Below are 11716 nucleotides of genomic sequence, written 5' to 3'. Positions count from 1 at the left end.
AATACACACAAGGTAACCCTTTCGCCACAACAGCTAACGGCGTGCCTGCACCATAAGGTGGAGTGGCAGTGGTATCGGGTAATGTCTTTAGTCAAGGAGGAAACATGAGACATCCAGCATAGGACAGCCCACAGGGAGCACTTGCATGTCCTGTACTATCTACGACCTACAATGCAGCAGAGGAACCATTGATAGGGGCGCAGATAGGGAATAAACAGTTCATATTTATGGTAGACTCGGGAGGCGAAAAATCTTGCTTACGTGAAAGCCGGTTTCCGCTATCTAATCGTAAATTGGAGACGCAGGGGTTCTCTGGGGCTGTTGTCGAAGTTCCTTACACAGAAGATTTAGATGTCACCGTGGGTGGTAAGACCGTGAGAGCACCCCTACTATACTACGAACAGTCCCCAATTAACTTACTGGGAAGGGACCTCCTCAGTAAGCTCAATATGACTATCTCCTTTACGGAGAGAGGGATAGTTTGTTCAACTCCAGGGATCTGTCCCATGCACGTAATGCTGGTGGTGCATGCGCGAGCAACAGCACCAGAAGTGCGCAGCATACCGGTAGATCCTGATGTATTCATTCAAGGGCTAAAAACATTGGCACGAGTGGTCCCAGAGTTGAGAAACCTAGATTGGCGAGTACCCGCAGAGTTCATCTTCCGACCAATAGCCCGCCCTGAAATAGTGCCCGGGACAGTGATGTCCTTAGATTTGCATGCAGTTCAAATCTCAGCTAAAAGAATAACTGTCATTGCAATGGATATACATAGCTGTGAGTGGCACAAAGTATTGTGCATCAATGCCGACATTGCACTGCGAGACCTATCAGATGAAGACCTTTTCTCAGACTCAGAAAGTGACAGGGAGATAATAATGGAAATAGCAATACCCTGTGAAATTATGATACAAGAAAGACAGGTGCCAGTAAAACTGATACAGTGGTGCGGGCACCGCCTTCCTTCTCTGATGATGATATGAAATCAGTGCCCAGTAATTTGTGGACCACAGGCCCCCATAACGTGGGATAATTGCATGGAGTCACACCAGTCAAAATAAAACTCAAACCTGGAGCTATTTTGCCAAGGGTAAAACAGTACTCCCGTCCCGAGAAGCAGAAGAAGGGATAAAAGAAACAATCAGCACATTACTGGCCCAAGGAATAATAGTACCCTCAAACTCGCCATGTAACACTTGCATTTACCCAATCAAAAAAGCAAAAGGTGGGGCGTGGAGGATGATCCAAGACCTACGCCCCCTTAATGACATCATCCAAAAGGAGTTCCCTTTGATCCCTAATCCGGCATCCATACTGTGCATCATCCGAAAGAATGCATCACACTTCACAGTAGTAGATTTGAAAAATGCCTTCTTCTCCATCCCACTGTCAGAAGAGTGCAGGTATCTAACAGCATTTACACTGGGGGGAAAGAGATACAAGCATTGCAGGTTGCCCCATGGATACTGTGAGAGCCCCAGCATATTCAACCGCACCCTCCATGAAGATCTAGAGAACATGACAGCAGAGAGCACGATTATTCAATACGTAGATGTTCTACTCATCTGCGCATAAAATGAGGAGGAATGCAGAAAAGACTCTATTGCTCTCTTGACATTGCTGGCCCACAAAGGCTACAAGGTCGACAGAGGAAAACTACAGTACTGCCAACGAGAAGTGTTGTATTTTGGGACAGCTAATCTCGCAAGATGGAAAATAATACCAGACAGGGTAGCTGCCATTACAGCAGTAAGACGGCCAAACACAGTGAAGGAAATGCAAACATTTCTCGGCATGTGTAACTACTGCCGAGCATGGATATTAGATTATGCAGCATACACAAGACCGTTATTGCAGGCACTCAAGGAGGCTCAACGAGAGAACACAGAGATACAATGGTCAGCAGAACTGGATGACGCATTTACCTCACTCAAGGAACTGATCTCAAGCGCGCCGGTGCTCGCGAACCCAGATTACGAATGCAAATTTTACCTGTTCTCCCACTGTAAGGGGATCCTCATGACAGCAGTGCTGACACAAAAAACATCCCTGGGGCACAAGCTTCTTGCCTACTACAGTGGCACATTAGACGCAGTAATACAAGGACATTTCGCTTGCGAGCAATCTCGCAGCCGCAGCGTTCGCCATTGAGAAAAATGCAACAATAGTGATGGGCTGCTCTGTGACACTATGTGTGGAACACTCCCTATTTGCTATATTGGAGAGATCAAAAAGCACATTGACAACACAAAGAGCAACTGCTTATGAAATAATATTGTCCAGTGCAAACATACACATAGTTCGATGTAAAACAGTAAATCCAGCAAGATTCATTACAGAACCATGCACATTAGAAGACATGCCGGAACACGACTGTACTACTTACAAGGGGGAGGAAAGGGGAGGCCCAGTGGTAAGTGAAAACACCCTAAACGAAGGAGAAGTTTTCTTCATAGATGGGTCATATCAATAAACCCAGACACAGGGGAAAAACATGGGGGGGGTGGCAGTTGTGAGATTGGAAGAAGGCGAGTACAAAGTGATAGTACAGCATCACCTGCCATCCCATTACTCAGCCCAAGCAGCAGAACTTATAGCACTCATTGAAGCATTACATGCAGCAAAAGGGTGCTCAGTAACCATCTACACAGACTCAGCTTATATGACCACTACAGTACACGGCGGATTGGCGAGGTGGGGACGGAGAGGGTTCCACAGAGCAGATGGATCACCAGTACAACATGCAGAGCTCCTAAAAGAACTCATTGAAGCATTGAAAGAGCCCACCATGATAGCTATAGTGAAGTGCCAAGCCCATAAATCCAATACAGATGTTATCTCTTTGGGAAACACAGCAGCGGACGCTGCAGCCAAGGAAGCCTCCTATTTAGTGAAAGAATGAACAGGTGAGTACCTAATGCACCTTCATGTAGAGGAAAACCTCCCAGATGGCTACAACTCTATGCCCGTGTCACAAATACTAGAGTTACAAGAAGGGGCAAGTGAGGAAGAAAAGGGGCTGTGGGAGAAGAGGGGATGTAGCCAATCAACAACAGATCTTTTGTGGCGTCAGAATAACACCGAGAAGGTGGTTATGCCACTCAAACTCTTAGAGATAGCATTCCAACAGCTACTCTTCCCAGCCACAATGCTAAACAGCATATTGCAGCAGAGATACAAGAGGACTGGTTTGTGCCAGGCCTCCAGGAACATATATCAAAGCTGGCAATGGAATGCACAACATGTCAAATATACAATTCAGGAATGACCCTAAGGACACTACGAGGAACAATACCCACACCCGTAGGGCCCTTCAGATAACTGCATATTGATTATGCAGATATGGGAGAAAGGTGTAATGGTGCACGATACATGATAGTGATAGTTTGTCCATTCTCCAGGTGGGTTGAAGCAGGGCCATGTGCACGACCATATGCCAAATGCGCTGCAAAGTTCTTAGTAAGGGAAGTATTCCCACGCTGGGGAATTTGCGACGTGATTCGCTCGGATAATGGCACACATTTTGTTGATGAACTTTTCAAAGAAGTAACAGCTCTGTTAGGAATTAAGCATAAACTATGCTCGATTTATCATCCGCAAAGCAATGGCGTGGTTGAGAAGATCAACGGCCTTCTGAAGGGAAGGCTGTCAAAACTGTGTTTCTCCCTTTAAAAGAACTGGGTGCATTGTCTGCCTCTGGCCTTGTTTGAGCTGAGGAATCAGCCCAGCAAGGACCACCATTTGTCACCGCACGAGATCGTGACTGGAAGACTCATGCACACAGCATACTCCCCACTCCGCAGAGATTCAGATGCGCACAAAAGCGCCACGATATTAGGGGAAGAATTTAATGACTATCTGACAAAACTCACCAGAGCAGCCCGCATGATATCAAGACAGCTCGCACCACCATTTACACAAGAAGAAGGGAATGAGGCAGTAAAATCTTTTCGAGGAAAACACACAAGGGCAGTTAATGCCAGGGGAGATGAACTATGTAAGGAGTTTCGTATGTAGGTGGAATGCCCCAAGATTTCATGGCCCTTATGAGGTGATACTTTGCACACCCACTGCGGTAAAGGTGAAGGGCTTGAGATATTGGATACATTTGACAGACATACGCAAAGCATATGACAGTGTCAGAGAAGAACGAGAAGAAGAAGTACAGAGAAAAGCAGTGGCCTCCCAGAACAAATAAAAGCAAAGAACATTAATATTAAAAATGGGTACAGAGTAAAAGAATGATAGCAGAAATTGTACATTGATGAAAATTGTTTCTGTGTCAAACGAAAAAGAAAAAAGAAAATGTAAATAAGGTTGAATTGCAATTATAAAATATCTCTCCCTCTCTTTCTTCCTCTCGCCCCCCCCCTCCTTTTATATCTCTTTTATTGTATAGTAAAATGATGATTTCAACTGTTTGGGTATGCTTAACGCACTTTTATGTTTTAACATATAGGAGTAACCATGGCAACGAACGGGCAGCGCGCAACAAATAACATAAGGGCAGTGAGAAATGTAAATGATGTATTCGATTTACGCAGATATTTGTATGAATGTGACCTGTTTGTATGCGCTGTTTCATTTTTTGCCATGATTTCCGGTCTTGTCACTTATTGGTTTCTTTCATTCATCTGTATTGAGATGAATGAGGGGGGAAGAAATGGAACTAACATGGGGAATGGAACCAGGATGGTTAAGGAAGGGGACTACTTAATATGGAACGGATTCCAGCTTGTATGGGGCTATGGTACAGTCCCTACCCATGCACAGCCCTTAAATGATATCAACAGCAGCCCGAGTATAAATCCAGCTCTGCCCTCAAATGTCTCGGAATATAATGTTTATAGTCTAAATGATCGCAACCCTTCTGTTATATCATGGTTGTATGACACTACTGCCACAATGCCCTCACCAGAAGTTACCCCAACTGCAGAAACTAGACCACCTGCAGGCAGAAAGGAAGAGAATGAAGAAACGGCAGAGAGGTTTCTGGCTCTATATGATGAATGGGAAAAGGGGGGCACGGGGAAAGGGGGGCCAATGCCACATATAGCCAGAGAAGCAAAGAGCTACCTTAGAAGCAGTAGGAGAAAGAGGGAGGTGGGAAGGAGAAAATACGACGAATATTCTGGCCTGGGTCTAGACACAATAGTAGACCCCAGACATCCACATCAGTCAAATAAATGGTATGCAGGCATGAGTTCCACTGCAAAACAGACAACCAACAAGAGTTGTTATGTCTGTTCCCTGATTCCTCACTCCTCGGGTTCACCTAAAGTTCTGTTGCCTAAAGAATTGCCTCTTGCAGATGCCCAATGTCTCCTTCATCTCACTCTGTGCAGAATTAAGAACACCTTTCAGGCACACAAAGTATCTTTTGAAATGCTGCAAAATGAGAAAACCTATTACTTAAGAGCCAAAGGAGTGATATGTTTGAAAGAACCTTTTTTCGTGATTAAAGGGACATTGTTTTTGGACAATAAATGGAAAGATGAAGTAATATCATGCAAAGCTGAAGCACTGCGAGGATTGACGGCAGAAAAACCACAGTGGATCAAGAAAACCTGCACACCAGCCTGGAAGGAGCACATCACGAAACTGACCTGGGTGACCGCCTTAGAAAAGCCATTCAAACTGCAGAAAGAACTATCATATGATCTGTATTTCCATGGTGAAGGGAAAAACTCAATGGGTGTAAACAAGAACTGTAACCGGACACTCATTATCCCAGACATGAAGAAAGGAACAGCAGCACTTATGGACACTTACTGGGTCTGCGGCAAACAGGCGTACTTGCACCTCCCACAATCCTGAAGGGGCACATGTTCCTTGGCAACGTTGCATTCAGCCTTGATGGTGATTCCGGACAGCCATATTAATGGGGGAAAAGGAGTGCCAGATGCCCATCGTGAACAAGACACCCAGCCAACAGAAAAACCACAATTGTATGCCCTGTCCCCAGGAAATGTGCAAGATGTGTTATCGAGGCGGCGAAGATCATCAAAGTACAGATCCAAAGCCTCTTCAGAACTATTGGCACAGATTCCAGACAAGTACCGGCTGTTCAGTTCTGCAGAAACATTCTTCGCCTCCCTCGTTCCGAGCATCCAGGCGCGAGCAAACGCGAAATGGCTCCAGATCACGCGCTGGGAGCTGGTCCAGCTGGCCCAGCTGGCCAACGACACTGAAGAAGGGTTTAACGTGATCAAGGTAGAGCTAAGGGCCCTGCGGCTAATGACCATGCAGAACAGGTATGTCCTAGACCTGTTAACGGCGATGGACGGCGGTATTTGCCGAAAAATCGGGCGTGCCTGTTGCACATTCGTGCCTACTGAAGACGCAGATAATGGTACACTGTCACATGTTATCGCAGCAGTGCACAACATGGGGGAACGCATGAAAAACGAAGGTGGAGCAGATGCCAGAACCTGGTTCGACAACCTTTTTTTTTGGGTGCCATCGTGGCTTGGACTAACAGTCAAAATGCTGATGCCCATCGTGGTATTTTTGCTCCTGTTTTTTTGTGTGTGCCAGCGGGGTCTTCGATGTTGTGCAAGTGCAGTGCCGAATGGCGCAATGATGATGGTGACAATGGGCAACCCTAGAGGAGCGGCACAGATCATGCAAGAAGCGCACGTACAAACAGGTGAGGACCCAGAGCCCAAGTATAGATTGGTGCCATTATACTACGATGGGGATATAGTAGATAGGCTGTATCACACCACAATAAAGGAGCCCCAAGAATGGGAGTGGTATACAGAGGTATGGGTGGACTTGGAAGGAGGTGGGGGCTGTATATATATGACCTGCACACCAGATGAATATGCTAGGAGGGGGGAGAGCCTTCGGGGGTGTGTAGAGCCTGGATGCCAATAAAAGGCACAACAGCATGGGATGAGGCTGTTCCAAATGAGAAAGAGCGCCAGAGGTTGGGCGAGTTACAGTATTTGTTACTTAAGTAACAAAAGGGGGGAAATGTATGGGAGGATAGGTCCATGAGACCCCCTCCCCGACATTTCCCACCTACGTGAGGCTCGTGGCTCGACCGAGGCCCACCATGCACCTGTGCTCAGGCGACAGGGTGGGTGCTGATTGACACACAGGGCCAATCGGATTGTACTGTAACACACCACGGACACCATTTTAAAAGCTTCAAGACTCCATTTTAGATAGAAGCAACCAAAACCCCAATGAAACCGTCTGCTTGCAAAAGATGCAGCTTGGACCCCGCTCGCTGCGCACAGGGAGCCATGCACTCCCCCGGTGCCTCCACCCCATGGCAGATCCACTGGAGGCCCATTCTCACGAGCAACGAGACCCGAGCAAATATCAGAACAAACACTGTATCATTTACCTTCCGCAGTACATCATTGTCCCCGAAGTGACCTGACTCGCGGTTCAAGTCTGGAAAACAAAAACCATCCCAATTGAACAGGCCTCGACCCAGCATCTAACCCCTGACATTTAAAATATATGGTGTCAATACCCTCTGTGTATGAACCCCTGCCTATGTTCCCCAAATGAAGTGTTAACCGCATACCAGAGCCTAACGATTCACAGAGTGTGTATAAATTATAACACGGGTTTTGGGAAAGGGATAAAAGTTTATAGTACTGATAAATCAAGAATTAGCCCAGCCCGTCGCAAGACACCATGTTTCTTGTAGACTCAATGAAAGGGCTTGACACAGCCCACCTAGTGCTAACTAACGATTGCTGCTAGTGTACAAAGGAAGGCGAAAAAGCATTACTGAGAGTACTTGTGTGTCATACAGTGGGACACGTTTAAATGTTATGACAAGAATGTAAATGTACAATCACAAATGAACGTATTGCTTCTATGCTCCTGAGTACACAACCAAACCTAATGCTACCTCATGTGTTATCTATCCATCTGTTGCCTTATGTAATTGCTAAAATGTATTCAACTAATGTTATATGATATATGTAACACTGCCAGACTCTCATAGTCACACATGGAGTACTACATCGATGTATAAACGCCTAAAAATGCGTAATCATCCTAATGTTACTAACTTTACTAACCGTCCCCTCATATGGTATAGTGTTCAGCCCAGGCACAGAGAATTGCGTATAACCACAAGGCCATCTCCCCCTCCTCCCGCCAAGGCCCGCCAGGGCTTGCTGGTGCGCGTGCAGCGCGGCCTCACCTCCCCTCATTCAGTTGGACTCGCTCATTGCGGGGAGGTTACTGCCTTTTAGGGACGCTTGCTTTCACTACTCACCAATGACTTAAAAAAGGATGTGCCTTATTTACAGTCAAAAGTACTTTTTTATGGCATGGGCCATAAAAGCAAAACAGCATTTAAAAACATTCATACATTTAAAAAGCACAGCACATTGGCGTGTTGAAAAGATTTTAAAAAAGGAATATGAATTCATAACAAATATAGAAGACCTTAAAAGCTCAGTTAATCAGAAAGCTTGATTTTAGCTTTTCTTCTCCAAGCCCTGAGTAGGCAATTTGACACAGCAAATACTATATCTGGTTGACACAACCTCCTGCAGAAAGGTTTGGCACTGTCTATTAGCACAGTTGCTTATGCAGACTCTGGAGTACCCCGGCCAAATTAATGAAAAATGTTGGACAGATTCAAAGACACCTTCACAAAAGGGACAACAGACCTTCTCGGTTCTTTAGAGGGAGCAATTTCAGTCTCAATTTCATGTAGAGTGATTTTATATCCATCAGCTAGCTCTCCCACTCCCAAGATACTTTGTTCACCATATAAAACCAGCCGTTAGACAATCAGCAACCTTATTGTTGAAGGCCCATTCTCTAAGTGTCTTTAATAATGATGTAGCAATTTCCCTGAATAGGTATTGGATCAGACCAAAAGCGTTCTAGGTTAAAAAGATACAATATTGACCTGATTTAAACAAACCATAAGGTTACTGGCTCCATCACAGTGCCTCCCGATAGCTCCCCAACTCTTGGTTGGACCACAGCTTGGTAGCACACGAAGTGCACACACAAATGATGAGTATTTATATAGGCGCATGAGCAACTTTGGAAACAAAGTATTTTCTTTGGTATTGAAAGGCTCACTCCCCGACTTACCAATACAACCTCATAAAATATAACACACCCCAGTAGGGAATGAGACTACGAGAACAGGTTGCAAGATTTGAAAAGACTTTATATAAAGTTGGAATCCAGAGAACTCTGCTGCCTCGAGTGCGCTCTGGCTCACAATACAGTTACATGGAAATATAAAGCAAAACAGCAACATCCGTGACATCATAACATAGGGTATTACATTAGTACAGGATTGGTTGGGGAGCGATGTCACGTATGTTTCTTTAGGCGCTGCTTTCTCCGGATAGGCTGCCCAGTTGGCGTGAGGGTGAGCATCACAAGGTCCAGCTGCCTGTGTCCGGGAGGGGTGAGGATTAGGTCACAGTGAGGTAGAGTTCACACTAACTAAATTGGCATGAGAAACTACCACTAGACATAATAAACAACAATCATTAGTACATCTTTGAGTAAATCTTGAAAACCTATAAATTACATGCACGTTATTATATCATCTTTCATTGGGACTTTTATGGGGTACAGGGTTTAGGGGGCTTGTCCCCTGTGATAACATTGGCGACTGGGCGGGTTTTAGCACTTCAAGGCGAGTGGGAGTATAATGACATATGTTAGTTTCAGGGCACAATATACTGCGACAGGGGTCTGGATTTAGTGGGGGCCCTCAGGGGTGGGCTGCACAGCAGGGTCACACTTCTGGCACATCAAGAGAATACCTTAGGATGGCACCGGGTTACATTGGCAGTAATTTTCCAACAGCGGGGGCAAGGGAGTAGGAGAAGGTTTGTCGAGATGGATGAGCTACAATGCATGATTCATGCCGGTTCACACACAGGACAGTGATCACAGAGGAAGGGTGAGATGATACAGTTTACTATTTGTTGCAACTATTCCCGGCGCATCCATGAGAAAGGGATTTTTGAAGCTTTCAGACGGGAAGAAAAGGTGGGGGCCATGAGCGCGCTGTGCGCGGCGCTGCAGTGGGGAGAGAAGTCTGTTTGTATTATCGGAGTGAGGCCTAGTCTAAAGATGGAGTCGAGGGCACACAAAATGGAAGCCAAGTGTATCCCGCAATAGCCCCAATTATGCTAATGTTAACACAAGGGCAATGGAGGCGTCTCCCGCTACTGCGTGAGCAAGTGGTCCATATTGTGCAGAATGTGCAAGGCGGGTCCAAACGACCCCTCACTCCCACACATTCCCACCTTTTATTACATCTAAAGTAACAAACTAATCCTTACGGTTATTTTCATTCCAATAGTACTTTGCTTCTTGCACTGCCTCATCCCATGCGGGTGTCCCTTTAATTGGCATCCAAGCCCTACAAACACTTCGTAAGCTCTGACCTCTTCTAGCATATACATCAGATGTACAGGTCATATGTATTCGCCCATCCCCATCTAGATCTACCCAGACCTCTCTATACCATTGGAGTTCCCGTGGTTCCTTAATTGTGGTGTGATATAAGTTGTCCACCCTATCCCCAGGATAACAGTATACTGCCGTCATGCAGTACTTAGAGGGATCTGACTCCTCAGTTTGGATCTGTGCATCTTACACGTTTGCTACCGTTGTCGGTTTGCCCATTGTTACCATCATCATAGCAGAACTAAGCATTGATTTTGCACAACATCGAATGCCCACCTGGCACACACAGAAAAATAGCAAAAGATAAATGATGAGTGGAACAAAAATGTTCATCATCACACTGAACCAGGACGGTATCCAATTGAAAATGTCATCGAACCAGTTGCTTGGTTCTATTCCTCCTTCCTTCCGCATTTTTTCCCCCAAATTGTGCACGGCTGAGATGACGTGGGAAAGGGTCCCATTGTCTGCGTCTTCAGAAGGTACGAATGTACAGCAGGCACTCCCGATTTTTCAGCAAACACCACCGTTTCTGCGTTGTCATTAACTGCAGAGTGCGGATTTCACCTTGATCACATTGAATCCCTCTTCAGTGTAATTGGCCAGTTGGATAAGCTCCCAGTGGACGATCTGCAGCCATTTGGCGTTTGCCTGCGCCTGGAGCCCTGGCGCCAGGAGGGAAGCAAAAAATGTCTCGGTGCAATTGAAGAGTTTATATTTGTCTGGAATTTCGGCCAGGAGCTCTGATGATTGGCTGGAAATGTAGTTAGATGACCTTCTTTTGCAGGACACTCTGTCTTGTAGCTCGTTTTCAGACAGAATGTCGTATGCGGAGGGCTCTGTTGTTGCTGGCTGAGGTACTGTCGATATGCTAGCCGAACCTCTCCCCCCTTGCATATGACTTGCTGGAATCACCATTAATTCCGAATGCAGTGTGGCCATGGCACAGGTACCCCTCAAGGAGGGCGGGAGATGCAACAATGCTTGTTTGCCACATACCCAATACACATCCATGAGAGCCGCTGTACCCTTTTCATGTCTGGGATGATGATTGTTTTGTTACACTGTCTGTTTGAGACCATCTGTACCTTCCCATCGCCATGGAAACAAAGTTCAAGTTCAATTTCTTTCTGTGTTTTGATGGGTTTCTCGAGAGCAGTAACCCACGTGAGCTTTGCGATATGTTGGGACCATATTGGAGTGCATTTCTCTTTGACCCATTGAAAGTTCTCCTTAGTGAGACCTTGCTGCGCCTCTGCCTTGCACGTGATTGTCTCGTCATGCCATTTGT

This window comes from Ambystoma mexicanum, chromosome 1q, assembly GCF_040938575.1.
Source record: "Ambystoma mexicanum isolate Mex_15411 chromosome 1q, UKY_AmexF1_1, whole genome shotgun sequence".
NCBI classification, from domain to species: Eukaryota; Metazoa; Chordata; class Amphibia; order Caudata; family Ambystomatidae; genus Ambystoma; species Ambystoma mexicanum.
The sequence above is the reverse complement of the archived record's forward strand: the minus strand, read 5'-3'. Positions refer to the sequence as shown.